A 19,506-nucleotide genomic window follows, 5' to 3' on the forward strand; every position below is an offset into this window, starting at 1 on the left:
ATTCGTCTAACACTTAAGGAATGAGCCATCCAAGATCCTCCATGGGCAAGAAGGTGAACACGATAATCCAGGGAGCTTTTTCTCTTTCTAAACTTGTGAACCAATTGTACTGCAGGCACAGAAGACCTAGACAAGCAGTTCAGGATGGAAAACATCATCACAGAGAACCAGTACCTGGAAAAACAGCATGGATTGTAGCAACACGGAACAGAAGCTTGCGCCCAACCAGTTTCAATGACAAGTGAGGAAAACTTCTGAATAAATAACAACTTTTTGCACAAGGAACAGAGCACATCTGCCAGCTTCTAAACAGGTATCTTCAGAATAGATATAGCCCATTTCTACAGCTGTAGATTTTTTTCACATTTGGAATATTTTTGTATACTAGATGCAAATAAAAGTTGGCAGTTCTGGACAGTGAAAGGTCTGCTTTTGTGAACCCAAACTTACCTGGAAAGCTTGTGAATTATACTATTACAGTCTTACATTTTTAATATTACATGAGAAACTAAACCACAGATGTTTCTAGCCTTTCTTTTTAAATTTAGCATTAACTTAGCATATAATTGTCATCACAATATATATCTCAATTACTCAATCCAAATGGGCAGATAAAATCTGAGATATAAATATCTTTATAGAAACTAATAGTCTGATGTATAGTCCTATACTTTGATTATGTTATGGATTACAAAAACTGGTCTCACCATTCTTTATGCTAAACACATTATTCTAAAATAATTTAATTCACACAATTTCATATTGTTTCCATGCTCTTCAGTTTCAGTGACATTTCCATGGCTATGAAGAGAGCCCAGAAACTCCCTTGTGGGACAGAATTCTCTGGTACTGTGAGGAAAAGTGAAAAGTTTGTCAGAAACTCAAGCTGCGTATTGTGATGTGAGGGAATACACTGAATATTGAAAGCAAGGTACTGATGTAACCATGGATTGGACAATTCCAGTAAATCACAGGAAAAATACCAGGAGGAGGCACTGACCACTAATGGTCCATATCCTGAATTGTAGTGGTTCAAAACGTACCTTACATCTCAGATTCAATTTCCCAGACCCAAAGTGATATACCAGAATATAGGATATATAAATATACATAGGAAACAGCATTTTCTAATACTTTGTATCCTACTGAAGCTTCTGCGGCTTGCTGTGCTGAGAAGTACTGTGCATGCCCTGCTATGTACCATGATGCAAAAAATAAAAACACTTCCAGAAAACCACCATACATTTAAAACAGTAAGTATTGTTTTTTGCTTCTAATTCAATAGGTAAGTCACTAATACCCCTTAAGCCTGTAATAAAATACCTCAAGCACCCACACTTGAAATGGGACAGAACACTGTATACTAATTTGTAACAGCATAACTATTTTAGAACACTTCAGGCAGCAAGAAACAAAGAATCTGAAGTACATCATTACAATAATGCATGGTACCTCGCAGTTTTGTTCTAAATTCCTGTATTGTGCTATTATTTTAAGAAGTTTTTTGCAAGACATACTTCTGTATTTTCAAGTATAGAACAGTATCTATAAAATATTATACAATGCAATATCCTGCATTGCAACAGAGGTATTTTCAGGATACCAAAAATGAGTCACATTTTCTTGAACCTAACTTCTTTCATAGTGTAATTAATGAAGTCATCAGCCTTGTATTTCTACTAAATCACAGCATAGATCTAAATGACTGTCATCAAAACAGAAAAGTAATTAGTAACTGGTAAGGTAAGACCATGATGATGAGACAACTGACTGCTTGGCAGTTCTCTTCCAGAGAAAAAGAGCTTTTAAAGATTATAAGAGAATGATAAAACAATTCACCTTACTTACAAACAAGTGTCGAAAATACATTTTATCAGTTATTTCTGGAACAGTGTGAAGAACCACTAGTTTCTAGCGGGGGGAAAAAACACACTTAAAGGACTTCCACTCTTCTTATCAAAACTAGTTTTAATTTTATCTTAATACATAATCTTATATTAATATTGAATCTTATTTTGATTTAAGAAAGGGACCTTTATTCTTAGAGTCAAGAGTTATTAGACACAACAATTCTGCAAATGCCATATTGTCAATAGGCAATAATTTTACATTTTCTGTTTTGACACTAACATAATTCAATACAAACATCACTATTTTTAAGTTAATATATTAAATGAAATCTTGGTAGTAAGCTGTTAAATGTAACTCATTGATACAATGCTGACCAAAGTTGCTCTCAGGTATTTTTACTGTTAATTACCTTCTATTTTGGAATTCATTAATGTATCTGAAATTTATATTACTTAATTTTTACAAATTGCTGACTCCCGTGAAGTACTCTACAGTACCACGAAAGAAAAAAGTTGCTGTCCAAGGTACTGTACATAAACACGAGCTTTCTAATTAATCTCTCAAATGCATTGAAAATATTTTCAAATTTATTATATAGTAATTGTCCCTAGGAAGCAAGCTAGCCTTCTTGAAATTCCCTACATGATACTGCAGTATCAGTGTTATGCTGTTACTTTCCAGGGCCTCTTCTGCTGCATTCCAGTATAATCAGATGTTCCAGCACCTGACAATACTCAGTATGTATAATTTGTTTAAGACAAAGCTGTTTTATGTTTTGTTACAAACTGATTTTCAGCAGGGTGTAAACACAAAAAATTTCTTTTAATTCTGCATGGTGCATGAAAAAAGCTACCTTCTGATATAAATCTACCTAACATGTCCTGTTTTGGCATTCTGCAGTATGCACCTTACATATTTCAGAAGCATATATATTCACACATTCATGCAGTAAATAGCAAATAGCATCCTGGATTTAACTGCTACTTCAAAAAAAATGACCAAAGAGTGCAAGAAAATTAAATAAAATTTTGTTTTGTTTAATAAAAGAAGCATATTTATCATTTGCAAGGCTAAAACAGTGCAACAACCAGGAACTGCAGTAAACCTCTCAGAGCTAATAGCTATATCCAGTTATGCTTTCCCACACCACCTTCAAGCAAATGGCTTTCATTCACTGCTTATTCAATCAAATTAACAATAATCCCCATATGGTTAGAAAATATGTTTTTTAAACAAACCCAATTTATGACTTATTTATTTGTAAAGTGTCTTAAAGCTTAGATGCCTAGAAGATGTACTACACTGTTAATTCAATCATGCTGACAATGCTGGTTTCACGTAGCAAATTCTCTCTGCAATTCACAGCATGGCTGACAGATATCTGCATAAAAAATAGCACAGTAACCATTTAAATAATGCAAAAACATTTACCCAAGAAGATGTAGCAAAGATCAGGATCCAGCTTCCAGACCCCATGAAGCTGAGGGAGCAGTCCAGTAGCTTGCTCAGGCCAGCAGTGTCTCTCCTACACTTGACCTAGACTGCCTTACATAATGAGGAATCAGTGCTGTATCCTGTGTGGAGGAGCAAGCTGAATGTCATCACTGGCAGAAGTAGGGAGAACTGGCAGCAGGCAGGCTGGTCGTTAGCATGGAGATCACGAAGTCTGCTTTCCCTGAGTGTTCTGGGAGAAAACACAGCTCAGAAATGCTGGTGTCATTCCTCCCCTGGAATGAATGACCGGAAGGAGAAGGGTGTTACAAACGTGAGGCAGACAGCAAGTGCTAAAGCTGCATCTGTACCTACTATCAAGGTAACAGTGTTCCTGTCACACTGTATCTAGAGGACTGCATAGCTACAGCTAATAGGAGAGCAACAACAAAGCAAAATAAGGAAGGAGAGACATAGACTGCTGCTGCATATATTTGTCTATATATTACTCATTGTGGTGAGTAGAAGAAAAGCAATGGTATAAGATAAAATACTGGGAATAATTTCCAAAGGGAAGTGCTATTCCCTTAAATAAATCTTATTGCATGCAAGTTAGTTTTTTGAAAAATAATCATGTTTTACCTGGTGTTACAGAGGTTAAAGTGCTTGTATTACAGAGATTTAGTATTTTAAAGAAAACGACGGGTAAGATACATTCCTAGTAGTGAAGATGTTTACAGCAAGTTCTGGTATTTCTTTGCTATTTTTTGGAGAGAAGCTTTGAGATATTTCTTAGTTTGTTACTGTTTGAGTCATATCTGCACTTCATCTGTGGAGGACACAAGAGGAGAAACAAGTATCCAGGCTTAGCCAGCAGTTAGAAACCTACACAACCTTGTTGTTTACAAAAAGCAGCTTTATATTAATTAAAAGCACTGCATATCACTTGTATTCCATATTTTATTTTGAATTTGAATACTTGACTAGTAAGTTAAGAGCCTTAAATACCAATAATGCATATAGAAATTATTCTTGAATGAATATTTTGAGTTATATAGTTTCTCCTTAAAAAAGAGGGCAAAGGTTTCACTAAGCTGGGACATCTTAAGTTTTCTAGTTATATTTGAGAGAGCTTGATTAGGCATGATCAAGATGAATTGCAACTTGACACAAATTCCTAATGTCACAGATCAATATCACTTGATAATGAATATAGTAACTGAGAGATTAAGGAAGTACCATTTAGTAATATTTAATACTCAATTTTATGAAAGTACTGCTATAGTTGATGGTCATTCTTGTTTAAATTAAGTGGGTTTGGGTGAGTGAATGAAAAAATGGACATAATTTTTGATACAGCCCTGAAACTTGTCAAGTTAGAATCCTGGACTGCATTAAATACAGGAGGAAAGAGGAACTCAGCAACAACATTGCAGCAACATCAAAAAACAGGTCCCTAAACTCACTGAAAGTTTTAGTATCAACATGGAACATTGGCTGGGTTTTACGGAAGTCAGCTTAGGTACAGGGGCTATTACACTTAGTTATGCCTTAGCAGAGTAAACATGATTTGAACTCTGATCTCAAATGGGAACAACATGGGGAAGGTGAAAGGGATAAAAAGAATCCAATTTTTGTTTACAAAATCTATTTGAAGTATTGTTTCTTTTTTTTATAATTAAGCATACAATGAGTTCTCTAACAAATTTGATCAGGTTAAAAGAAAACACGCTTAAGCGTTGCTGGTTTTTGAAACATGCAATTTCCTAGCCCCTTGTCAAATTATTTTCTTTTTGCTCTCCTGAGAATGAAAAAAAAAAAAAAAGAAAAGATCAGAAGCATTTGGTAGAAAAGGTAGCTTACTAATAACTCAGGATGTATTAACTGTAGGTCTAAAATATAATGTGGAAACAAAAAAGAGTCAAGTAAAATACAATTTGAGAATTATTTACCTATTTTTTAAAAACAATTATTGCTGTATTTGAAAACAGTAACTTTTTATGCAGTCAGCACAATTTATTTACACCACATCAGCAAATAATATTAAAAATATTTCGGTGCATTTATTCTTTCACATATTGGTGTTGACTGTTAATGAGGAGTCCCTAATAAAACTTTATATAATTTATATGTACCAACCTCTACTTTTGGTGTTTCAAGTGTTAAATAAGAGTATGTGCTTACAAGAAAACTATTTACATACTGGACCCTGGTTAATCAAGAGTTCAAAATATCATGACCTGTATTAGGCTATGAGAGCATAAGATAATTTAAGGTGCAAAAGGTTGGCAATTCTGTTGATCACAGCAAAGCAGCCAAACTACTCACCTAAAGCAAGCTCAGATGCCTCCACACCACGGCACAGTCAATACATCACCAGAATAATTTCCCTGCAGATAACCAAATTTGACTGCACCAGTTAGAAAAATAAATAAAGTTTATAGGTAAACCAACCAATACACAGAAATTGAGCAGAAAATGCTACCTAAAACATTTAGAGAATAGCAAACTTGACTGACAACATTGAAAAGGCAATATGCAGTTTGCGTGACATTACAGTTCAGGCAAACTTGTCTGGATTTGATGGAGCTGATTCCATCTTAGGGCAAAATGATGAACTAGATACTGCTTCAAAGCTTTTCCATATTTTTTTCTATGATATTGCCTATAAACTGTATGTCCGATTGCAGAGCAATGACTGTCTCATTATACCCTTCTGTCATAAGGATAAGCAAATACAAATAATCATTTGTAAACATTAAGTTATTGTTATTCAGAATATGCCTGCAAGCCATAGTTCTTGTCTGGAGTGTGAAAACTGTTTACTTGTCTCAGGAATTAGCCAACATTTTCTTCCATTGAGCAACAAAGCTTTAGCTCTTATAAGAATTTTAGCTCTAGATTAACTTGGTCTGATCTGCTGGCAAGTCAAGACTATCTTAACACAGATTGATACAGAAACTGCTGACATGTAGGACTCTTAGGGAAAGACTGCTCTGAGCCAGCAGAACTGATAATTTGAGTGGTAGAATCTGATGCTTGTCTGTGGTAAGAAAACAAGTCAAGTTTATATCACTCTCAACTACCAGATTAACTATTCTGATGCCCCAGCAGCTAGAATGATTTCTGTCACAGTAAATAAAGGAAATGCCGTTTTAAAAAAATTCTTTTTTAAAAAATGTATTCTTTTGCAAAGGACTGCAGAGCAAAGCTGCTGATTGGAAAACAAGAATGGGCTAGACTACCCCTTGCATAAGGGTGGGGATGAAAATATGAATGTTTGAGAGTTTAGTGTGAGAAGTACAAAACAATCTAGACTCTTTTGCTATACTTGTCTTATGAAGATGATGCTAGTGATGTTTTACAGATGACTGTAAGCTTATGAAACAAGTTCTAGAATTTTGCTTTTATGGAGAATCTGGCAGTAGAAGTTAACGATACTTATGACTAAGTTTTCCTTACTGGCTGAGTTTATGTCCACAAAGTTCTTTCTATTCCACACTGAAATGAAGGAAACAGTATCTTATAGGTATTACTCCTGCCAACAACCTTGAGTAAACAGGACGATTTTTTTTTAGGCACCTTGCTCTTAAGATGCCTTACACATAAATAAATCATTGCTTGAGGTTTACTCATACTAAGATAGATTCCATTTGGGATCTGATGAAACATTAAAATGCTCCAGTATCACTGCCTGGAGGGACATCTACAATATCTTGAGGTGCAGGGTTTTGGTTTTTTCCGTCCTTCTCTGACCTTGTTTTCTTTTCTAAAAATAATTTCTCCCTTGTGTTCCTGAACAACTTTCACAAGTAATTCATGCTGAATTGTATTAACAGTGGCTCAAAGTCTTCAAAAAATAAAACCCCATACCAAATTGAACCCTGTATTTAGACCTGATATCACATAATTTTATAAAGGTGGGGGTGGGGTGTCCCCCCATAGGAGTCTTTTACCCCAGTCTCTGCAGACTTTGGCCATTTCTGTGCATGTGTTACTTCTGTTGGCAAAACCAATAAAGACATACCTCATATCTCCTTTTTGAAACTGGTAGCAAAAGCTTTCGATTTGTTTCTTTGGGTGCTATCTAACAGCTCAAGATCTAAATTTACTCTACATAAATTTTTTTATTATTTGACCCAGTCATATCACAACGAAGATCATTGGAGGACTAGTCTCCTTTAGTTGACTAGACTTCCTGGAGTGTCTGACTGACGCCAATATTCAAATAGGCAGAAGTACAACTCTAAATTTTCTTTTATTCTTAGATGATACCTTAACTAATCTTGCAACTGCATTAAAAAGCATTTCAGAAAGTAGTAATATTTCAAAATATTTTAACTTGTGTGTTTTAGATGTAAAATATGTCAGTGTTTTCAAGTCTCCTTTCCTTAGTATACCACAATATTTTGTTTTTTACATATTTACAAGAAGGTCACTGATTTTCCTCCAAATGATCAAGTATTCCGGCAATCATAGGTGAACACTGAATTCTCAAATTCAGTGCAAAATCCTCAGATAGGTATCACTAATCGTATACACACATGCAGTTTCTGATATGTAATGTTATACATTATCCTACAAAATAACCAAAGAAATATAACCCAAATAAGCATAAAAACTTTCTACAATTAAACTATGAACATTGAGCAGGTCAAGGTCATAGTAATCTTAATATTCATGGACTGTTCATTGACTTCATTTTCACACCGTTTCCGCTTCAATAAAACTAGCTACAAAAAACTTTTAAATGCCTTTCCTAGATTTTTTTTGTAAGATTTATACGGCTGCCTATTATACCTCCGAGAACGCCTATAAACTGATTTCCCAAGCCAATATTTTTGTACTTATACCATAAAAAACCCCATCTGCTGTTTTGCATATTAATGCTAAAAGAGAATGGCAAAAATAGGAGGAAAGAAAGAAGTTAAAATTAAAAAGCAGTTAATTAAGCATTCAATAAATATGCCTATTTATTTTGAGTAAGTGAATGATCTTTATCAACTGAAAATAATCAGTACTGGCAGGCTTTTTTGTTGATTTTTCTTCTGTCAATTATTCCAGGATGTTGAATTTAGATTTTAATTTTTTTTTTTTTAGCATCTCCCTAAACTAGTTCTTATGAGCTGAAGAGGAAGAAAAAATACACACTTAGTTTTGGAGGTTAAGTTATTTAAGTTGTAAGTCATCCATGGAAACCGTTCTAGAAATTGCAGTAGTAGTGCCTTGAACTCCAAGCCATGAGTTATTGATTCCTAAGAACAATGTCAGGTAAAACAGATTTATGGTTCAGTATAATAAATGTACCATTAGCACTAAAAGAAATAAGGGACCTTTATTTTTCTTTTTTTTTTTTTCTCCAAAACCCTCCTAAATAGCCCACAGCATGCATGATCTGTGATATTGATTCAACACAGACACAGAACTGCCTAACACAAAAATCTTGAAAGACCTGAAATAATCAAGTACACAAGACCGGTCATCCCCTATAGCAACACATAAAGATACAACCAGTACTGACTTTTAGCTAAAAGGCATAAATTCATTCCTTCAATTTCATTCTGAATACAGGAAACTTATTTTTGTCTTTCTTGCATTGACATGGGACCTGGACCTGTCAAACAAACTCTCTTTAGCCTTCATTAGGTTTTAATATCTTTTCAATTCTTTAAAATGTCTATACTTCTGGGGAAAAAAAATCAGATTTGGTTCTTTATAGAAGAGTGATACTTCTTGTGTTTTGTTTTGCCAGAAATTTTAGAAATATATTTAATAGCTGCAGAGTACCAAAGGTGTGGGTGACCTGTTAAATCCTTTCAAAAGATCTATTTGGCTCCCATGAAAGAAAATGTTTCAGCTCCTGGATTCTGTTCCTCTTACTTCGATCGTTTGGATGCTTTCAGGAAATAACAGATTCTCTTTGGTCTCTTGCTTTTCTTCCCAAGAGGCTCCTAGTCAGTTGGGCATAGCTTACAATATAAGAGCTCACAATTGCCTAAAAAAGAAGCCTGTGTCTCTGGCAACTTTTCAGGTCTCTTGCATCTGCAGCTCTTTTCCATAGAGAACTTACTGAGCAGTAATCAAAGCTATGTGTTCCACATCCAAACTTTGGACCTGCTCGCTACAAGCACTCAAAGGCAAAAGACTGTACAGCCTTCACGCTATCGAGAGAGTCAAATGCGGATGATGCACAGGTGTCCAGGTCAGAGCATGAGCATGCTTCTGTCTTAGTTTCTCCTCCACCAACCCAAAGATAAAGATTAGTAAAAATGAGACTACCTTTGACCTAAACGTGGAACCTGCATTCAGTGCTGAGAGACACAGTGGTCCAACATGCGAGATCTTCCGAATCTTCTTTGTAAGTTGGGGGTAGTCCCTTGCAGAGCAGGAGGATTCAGGCTGCTGTCAGTTACATTCTGCATCTCCCAGGTTCTGATGTTCTCCAGTTCAGTCTTTGGCTGACTGACATGCAATATATTATTTATATAGCAACATATATCCTTGCCAAGATTTTTTATATACTTAGGTGTGCATACACGTTTCACTTACAGTTTAAGTGCCCCCATGTCCAATGTTGAGTGTAGAAGCACTACATATAAGCCTTAAAAAACATTTGAACACCATCTCATCTAAAGAAAATTCAGTAACTGTTAGAATGCCTTTTTTTTTTAATTTGTTCTACCTGTTAGAACAAGTATTTATTTGGCCACTATTAACTGATCTTTCATTTAAGTAAACTCTCAACTAAAAACAATTACACAATAATTGTATAATCAGCAACACTATTTTGAAGATTACTGGATAGAGAGACATAAACTCTTACTTTTTTAAAGATCCTTTTTTTTTTTTTTTTTTGCTTATCTTGCTCGTTTTTTTTGATACAGCTGTCTCTCATTCCCATATGTGAGGAAGTAAACTGAATGTCCTTGTAAGCTACCGTGGCTTGCTGTCAGGCAGAGTAAAAAAAAATTAGCCATAATCTGGCCAAAGAAGTGCATGTAATGCCTTGTCTTTTACAGATATTAGCTCTTTATGTTAATCTCTTTTGTACTGATTCCACAGTGTAAAACAATGAGATCTCACAAAAATCTATTGCAGAAGTTCCCCTTTCCTAGTGAGTCATTTTTCAAGATTCAGCTATAACTATACTCACATCGCTAAGTTTTTAGTGGTCAGTGAGGGAAAATACTTTTCCTATTTTTTCTAGGTCGCCTTGGATGAATTCAGCAAATTCTATCCTTTATGGCAATTTAATGAAAATTCTTTACTTCAGCATATTTACTTCTTCAACAGTTTTTCATTTTTATTGGAAGCTGTGGTAATGTGACCTTGAGAAAGACATGTCTGTACTCTTCATTCTTCAGTCACTTCCAGTACCGTATCGGGATGCCTACCACTGTCCTGTCAGAGACCATGTTCCTCCCAGAACCCATATGTCAATTTATGTCAGCTTTGAATCATTGCCTTGAAAAATGCAGATTTTTGATCTCCTTGTGTCTAAAGGTAGACTTGCAATGGAAATCAAGCAATGCAGATCTATCTGTTCTCTTGCCTAAGAACAACGGCCTGAAGCCACCAGGTTTAAATAGTCATTTGGGAAAGAGGCTGAGCGCTCTCTCTCACAAGACACATGAGGATTCCTGCGGCACTCAGATTAAAATATTAATAGGACTTTCTTCCTATAATCACAGCTCTGCAATCTCAAACATTCCTCCAGGATTTCTATTTTGAGTCACTGGCTTCCTGGAAACTGTGGGTTTTCCACTGAACTTTCTATACCCTCTCCTTCAGGACTAAGAGAGCAGTTAATCTTTTATTTTTCCCTTTGTAACATAAGACTTCTGTGAGGACACTAAATTACGTAATTGCTTCTCTCCTAAAGCCTAAGCAGGGTTCCTATGATATTGGTTGTAGGGCTATATTGATATTTTACTTCTACACCCTCTGCCACACTTTTTGTTACTCTAAGTCTTCTAGAGTAGTTATGTCAGTCTAGAATTGGAACAGTATGTTACAATCTGCCTTTGCTGAGAGCTAATCATCTCAAGCATTTTCAATAGCAATATAGAAATGAATGCTAATACCTGATGACTTTACTCAGTTGCAGCCCCTTTCAGAAAGGGAAGTGATTTTAAGCAAAAAGAGTTGGAAAATATAAAAACATTGTTTCATAGAACTTCGGGCCTCACAGGCTAGAATGCTTAGTCTGAGATTCATTCCACTAGATTTAGTTCAGTTACTCCTCTAATGAAACCATGATTTATTTATTTTGACTGAAATCAGGAGGAGATGAAATAATTGGGTGACAAAGGGCACAGAATGAAGAAAAAGAAATGCTGCAAATGCCTCTATGGGCAAGTGATTGCTAGGTGAAATGTATCAAGATGTCTGCGCTGCAGAGGAGAGGAAGGGAAAAACCCGTGAAAACCTTTCTCTGCTGATCTGGACTGTAGCCCCAAGCTCGACAACCACTTTAAAGCTGAGCTCATGAGGAAGATACAGCTGGCTCGTTCCCACTAGTACTTCAGACTACAGGTATATTCCAGAAACTGTCTAATCCCCAGTGGCTAATTTACACTGCCTCAAAGCAATTCAGAGAAAAAAAGAATAAACAGAATACAGCAGACTAATTTATGCATCAGGGAGAAGTTGTTTCACGACCTCTAAAGGACATAATTTAATTATAATAATCTTAAAGCAGAACTGTTCCTATTAGTCATAGAAAAATACTCTTTTAAGATGAAGAGAAAAAAGGACTTTCTAAGTGAACAAACTCCAAGATGGAAGTGAACACTTTAAATCTGATTTGCTCTGAATCTGAATTAAAGGCCAGACCAGTTCTATGTCCACTACCTTTTGTATTAGCTGTTTCAACACTCATGTACAATAAACTGCATTTTACAAGGTGAACTCACCTACTATCAACTGCTGGTTGTTAGGTAATAAATATTCCATTGTGAGACATGCTGAGAAGTCCAAAGGTAATATCTTCTCCAGCAGCTATGTGTGCTTCTTAATTCTCTCTTTGGCAAGTGCTTTAAGCCTGGTTTAAATCTCATTGCCAGGTCCTCAAAACGTTTTTGTGGCTCTCCCATGCTCTGTTAGTAGAACTTCAAAATCTTTCTTGAACAAAAGGCAGAATATCCTAAAGAAACCTCAGCAGTGCAGCATGTCACAACTCATACCACGCTCATGTCCCTGCTTCTACTCACTGCTCCCCATTCCAGTTATCACAGGATCACATCAGCCTTCTTTCCTAGACCACTCACTTTGAGGTGGTTTCGGCTTTTAAATCTTTCATTCTTGTTTCATTTGAAAATGAACTTTCTTATGCTATATTCTGAAGTCCCAGTTGTCATACCTTGCATTTGACAATATTCAAATATAGGGTTTTCAACTCAAATTTTTAAACCAGACTACCCAGCTTGCCCTGAAATAGCAACCTTGTTAACCTTGTTCTTCTTTCATGTCATCTGCAAACCTTACTACCAAAAAACCTTACAGTATTGTTTGCATACCTGACAAAAATAATAATTGCACCAAATAAAGAACTTAGTCTTTGAGGGTCCTTCCTAGAAGTAATACCACTCAGTTACATCTCCCCATTGGTAATATTTCAAAATCTATTAGCCCAGGTTGTAGCCCACCTAATATATTCTCTATTACTTCCAAATAAAGTGTTTAACGAATGCATGATATTTAGTGCCTTTAAAAAAAACCCCTAACTATGCTCCTACATTTGCCTTTTTAAATAGATCTTGTAAAAAAAAAAAAAGTATAATTTGAAAAGATTTATCCTTGTGCTAATTACCACTTTAGCCTCTAAATTTTTTGTTGCTCAAATCCAAAAATCTTCACTATTTTACTTGGAATTGACATCCACGTAACTAATCAATAGTTCTTCAAAATGTCATTTCCAGTGTTCATAATTTTGGAGTAAGATTGGCAGTCCTTCAGTGTTCTGAATGCCACATTTTCTAAGGCTTGCTGTTAGTTGTGCTAACAATAAGGAATATTACCATTGTTCATCAAGCCTTCACTAATTAATCTCATTTATTTCAACTTTTGATATAGAGTAATAAAACTGAGTCCACGCCTGATATGTCTACAAACAGCATTCAGAATACCAAAGATAAAATTCTGTACTGTTTCTCAACTTCTCATTCATGCTAAAGATGTGTTCTTTGCCTTTCTTTCTTCTGCTGTTGCACTAAAATACAATCTACCCTTAATGGTCACAAGGACTACTGTTAGTGCTGTGAACACTGAGCATGTATTCACGTATTTACATGTTTACTTTCAGACTGTACTGAAAATTCTCATTAAATACTTTGAGGTTCTCAACCCTTTTTTTAATATCATTTCAGCACATATCTTTATAGAGACAGACTTTTGGGGGTTACATTACTGCCTGTGCTCACTGCGTGCCACCCTGTTAGGAATTATATAGCTGCCCTAAGTGAAATGTGGCAGTTTCTTCAGATGTCAATAGTAGAAAATTATTTTCTGTACTTTTAGCAATCTTTTAACTGAGATTTCATATGGGAAGTAAGGAGCAGCAGCAGGCCTGTGCAAGTCATAACATGGCTAAGACATGACTCGATAATTTGGAATTAAATGATTTTCTACTCTCCCAGTTGTATTTTTGTTGCTATTTTATTAATGTTTCAAATTTTCAAATTTTCATGACAAATAAATTGTGTACAGAAGAGTTCTTTTCTGATCCATCTAACTTTGGAAAAAAATATGCAAAGGTATTGTTTTGGATGTATTAGAAATGCTTGAAAACTAAATGTTTTGGACATTGCCACCATAAGCAGTAGATGGTGAAGTTTGTCAATGCAATTGAATTATAATTGAAGTGGTTTTTGATGCATCCCAGGAGCTGCAGAAAAGCAGAAAGTTTGGTGTTTTTTAGTTTCCTCAAGTCCAACACACAATCAGGGGGTGCCATAAAAATACCCAGAAACATGTTGTGAAACTACTCAGAGCAGTATAAAAGGTGTTCTTTCCTAGATGGCATCACAGTAGAAAGCACAGTTCCTCTAACAATTTAGAGTGCATCAGTAATGTTTACCTTGATTCAAATGCCTATCCGCCTTGCTTTGCACACTTTATATTCCACAGGAGCCTGAAGCCTTAGAATCACCGGTTTCTTTTGCTAGGAATAGCCACTAGACTATGTTAAGATTATGGAACATTTCCAAGATTTCTTCAGCATCCTCCCTGGAATAGCTTCCTCCTATTCCCAAATATTTTTGCAGTCTATCTGCTATAAATACATAACTATTAGAGAAAGAGGGTTCACACAATCTCTGGATGAATGGTGAATAATAGGCAACTTAATGCAGGTTTTGTGGCACTGAGAATTCATCATTTATATAGGTTGGGATTTCTTGCCTGCAGAGACAAGGAGCTCTGCATAGCTATTGTGTGCCAAGAGGTATTGATCTTCATTTTTTATTGAACAGAAACAGGAGGGAATTGAAGTAATTATATGGGCAATCTCCCAAAGGATCTTAATCTTGTACTAACAACTAGAAAAATAATTACAAAAGATGGTTTAGATAATTTTCATTCAAAATCCTGCAAGCAAAATGCAGAACAAATTATGAAATTTGTGAAAGAAAACAAAATAATGCTCTTTAGAAATATAATAAAACCTTTAGTCTAAAACAGTATTGGGCCTATTGAAATACCAGTGGGGAAAAATTATGTTCCCCAAATAAATCATTTTTTAAAAAAAACCCAGAATAAATAGATTAATAAAATGCAATACATAATTTAGTAGAAAATTTTAACATTTAAAGCGTAAAGTTGTATTGGTTTTGTTAAATTAAAATTCCTGAGTTTCTTATCAAAAATACCATTGCATAAAACTATACATGACTTTTTCTGTATGAGTGTGACTCAGTTTTAATCTGTGTTTTGAAGGTTTTGTTATTGAAATGTTAACTGCTTCTTGAGGTGTTCCTAGTGTGCACCTGTGTGAAGCTGCCTACTGCTACTGCTGCATTTAGCTTTCTGGATAGCATTTGCAGGCTCAAGCCTGAAGCCATTACAAGCATGATTTTTGTGTTATTAATTTTTTCTACAATTTAGCAGAAAAGAGAACAATGATTTTCAGTATTGAAAGTGAACGAAATATGCTTACTTGCTTACATTGACAATTCTTTTAACCAGTACAGCTGGGCACCTAATATGTTTGGGAGCACACATTCCAAATTGAGCTAATTATTCCTTTTCTACAAGGCATTAACAAATAATAAGCTTTTGCAAAACCTTTTTTTTTCATGTGGCAGGTACCCACCTCTAGATAGGTACTTCTCTGTCACTCTGTTCTTACATGTTACAGTTGAGGATTAGAAAGCCTGATTTCCCTGCAGATGCTGTAGTATAACAACACAAGAACTGAGGAAGGATTTCTATGACCTTACGTGTTGGTGTTTCCTTGCCTGTACCCAAATGATTTGGAGATAAAACCTGTCTAAGCCACATCCAGATAACACAGCATAGGAGATATGTTGTACTTTTGATCATAAGAAATAAGAACTGATGAGAAACACAGAAATTTTGTGCAGCTGCAATAAAGGCATATGTGTGTTCTTCTGTATAGGAGAGTCTCTAGAGGAAAACATATATGCATGCTGTGTTATTTAGCATAATAACCTTTTCAGCTTTCAAATGTGCCCGGTATCTATATTTCTATTTTTAAGAAATGCATTCCAGCAATTTGAAAATCAAAGGAAGTTTCAGAAGATCTTAACCTATTGTTATTCAAAATAGTCAGCAAATAGGAAGTAATGGGGTTGATGGAGCATCACGCCCAAAGTTTTTTTCCTCTAACCATTTTGATGTATAAATATCAGTGAAATTTTAAAAACATACTTGTGTGTTGGAATGAAGCCTAGGCCTAGTTTTACAAATTGCCACCTTTTAAAGAATTCAAGCCTCTTTTTTTCCAGCACTCTGTAGATGTTGATTGCCTTTCAGTGCTCTGTCTAAATGGTTACAACTAAAGTAAGATTCATTCCTCTCACTTTCTATTTATGGTGCTCAGATGGTTTCCAGAATGCTTAATTTTAAAATTGGCTACACAGTCAAGAGCTTCAAACATGGAGAATACTTTCAATTATCTATGCTTCTGTCATTACATTGAAGTTGTCTTTAGTATTGAGCATCTAAGCTAGTTTTGCTTAAATTTCCTGATAAGTGTCTGAAATATCGATCCTAGACCTCTTGTTTGCTTCTGCGGCCTATTCTAATGCACCTTCAGAGTTCAACTGTTTTTTTTTTTTCCAGTTGATCACCTCCCATTAGCCACATTTTGAAAGAAGCTATACTTGGATCAGCTCGGTATTCTTCCTGGCTTATTCCTTAAAAGAAACATGAATTTGTCAAGATCCTTTTGGACCACAATTATTGCAAAGTATATGTCAATATTTGTGAAGTTTTTAGATTGTTTAGAATAGATATTGATACATAGATTCAAACACCTCTCTATAAAAGGGCCTGAATGTTACAGAAGGGGTTGCAATGTCAGTGAGGAGTATCTGGTATCCTGAACTGAAAAGTGAAATCATAGTGAGATAAGGGGCTGTGTCTTAAGTTTTCTGAATTTCTGAACGCTCAAGTCTAGCTGAGACTGGCATCTGTAGGCCTTTCATCTGGGAATTTAATGAATGGATGGTGACTAGGGAGCTCTGATTTACCAGAAGGAATAAGGTACCAACACAGAAAAGATTTAGAACAGCATACCTGGAGTATCCGTTTGGCTAAAACTTATTATCTAATGATGATCTAAGTTTCTATATACTGAACAGGAGGAAGCTGAGCAGCTCCAGACACCTACCACCCCTCTGAGAAGACAGTCTCCCTTTTTTGCAGCCAGAGCTCCCATAGTCCTGACAAGCAGGCACTGGCTTACAGGGTTAACTTCAGTGGGACCCATACACAATTGAGCCAGGAGTCTTCTGACTCATTTGTTCTGACCTGATACCTCGACCGCCCTCCAGTTAGGACCCCTGAGACTGACCACTTCCAATCCCCCCGTCCATTTTTTTTTTCCTCATTATAATCTGTTGTCCAGTTAAAACAACTGACTCATTTATAGACCAGCCAACTAGAAGTAAAAATTACAATATTCAGAGACTATTGCAGAGATGCTTTGTGTTTGTCATAATTGGATCGCATTTTTTCTTCTAGCTCTATTTTTCTCAGAATATTTTTATTTCTCTCTTTTTCTGAATGCTTCAGGTCACCCACTTCCTCTCACCTGTTTTTTCCTTCCATGTCATCCTCTCATTTTAGTTACAAAATTTCCTCCTCATCCACCCACATCTTAACATTTAGCACTTTCTTACTTTTTTATGAAGCCTTCCAAATACTGGTGACTATGCTCAGGATTCTGGAATGAATGGGAAGGAGCAAGTATAACTGTGGACAAAAAAAACGCCAAACATGTCACGTACTAATTCTTACCTGAGAGGAAAACACATACAAATAAAATCACACACATTGTATTTATAATATTTATTGTATTTATAATATTATTGTATTTATAATATACAGGGTAGTGTATGTATTTTCATTTTTCAGGAGACTACCACCTTTGCTTAACCTATTAATCCCCCTTCCTCCCTACCCCGGGCAAAATCATAAAACTTTCTGCCTTATGGAGAAGGGAACACAGACTGGTCAGAGGCCTTTCCAATCTAAGATTATACTTCTCCTGCTATTCAGTATGCATCAACTCTGGCTTGTCTTCCCATCTAGAGATTTGTTCTTTCTCCTCCTGAGAGATTAACATGAAATTTGATAGCTTTCAAAGATGGTTTGAAACCTCAGATAAGAAATAAAAGCAGTTGGGACCAATTGTTCATAACAGTGAAATCTGTCACACTGCATATAGCCAGGCATGCTCTGACAGTTCTTTCACTCTGAACTGCGTAATGTGAAAAACAGTAAAGAGATGTTATATAACCTGCCTTGAAGCCCATATTATGAGTTTTAGAGAATTTCAACAAAACACAAAGAAAACTGTATTTGTTGTATAGAGAAATAATTATTTGGTTCTGCTTATCTTCTAAAGTAAGCTCCTCCAGACAGGGACTGTATCTTTCTACTTTTTACAAAATCAAGTGTGCTGCAAGCACTTAACAATTAATAATGAATAGTAAGTAAATGCAAAGCTTGTGAGAGGTGCCAGACTGACATCTCTAGAGAATTCTCCTGTCTATTTATATAGAGAACAGGCAGAGCAGCAATGCAGGCTTGTTTACACTGCCCCCCAAATCACTGGTGCATTTCACATAGGCTGCTGAATGACCGTCAAATGGTAACTGCTCACAATCACTAAAATTTTAGAGATTTAAACTGCTGGCTTCATATTTTAAAGCTAGAGGTGGTAGTTGTATGTCATTATCAACCACCAGAATGAAGCATCATCCTTTATTTTTCATACTCAAGTAAAGAGAAGTTTTGTTAGGTACATCAAAAAATATTGCAAATCGGATTAGAGGAATTGCTATTTGCCAGATGTCTGTTTATGTGCCCTAAACAGACAGTGTTGTACTTACCAGTAATTCTTTGGGTGGCTGAGTCAGGAGATGGTAGGAACTTCTTCATACTGTGCAGAATTTAAAAAAAAAAAAAATTAATCTGAAATTATTTCCCTGTGTCTACATCAGTCCACAGAGCAACAGGTTCACCTTCTCATCAGGTGCTTTGTAATTAGTAAAGCAGTTGCAAATCAGGCTTATGTCTATTGCAGCCACCAAAACCAAAACACTTTCTCATCAACCAAATAGTGGAAAAAAGTGGGAGTAGTAGGGTAGCAGTCTGTAAAGGTACCCATCTGATTTTGCATTGAGCCCAGGACAGGGCTGGTGTTGAGACAGGGTAAATAGCATCAATCCGACTGAGATGAACTCCTGCAGACGTACTCCCACATGTCTGTTCTCTGAGTTTAATGAGTTCAACAGACAGAATGGTACAAATGCATTTAGGTCTAACTATGTCACGAAATGTTGAAGGCACTTGACTTGTCTAGCCACTGGCTTTTAGGAAAAGACGTTGCACTGCTTGCTAACCCCTCCCCCCTCCCCCCAGCCCCCACCCCCTCACCCCATAGCTGTCACTTCTAGAGACCAAGACCTTTTCTATAACACAGAAGTCTCTGGCTCACGTTCTCTGAACCCTGCATGCCTCCCTCCCCATACAGCA

This window comes from Phalacrocorax aristotelis, chromosome 5 (genome assembly GCF_949628215.1).
Source record: "Phalacrocorax aristotelis chromosome 5, bGulAri2.1, whole genome shotgun sequence".
Taxonomy (NCBI): Eukaryota; Metazoa; Chordata; class Aves; order Suliformes; family Phalacrocoracidae; genus Phalacrocorax; species Phalacrocorax aristotelis.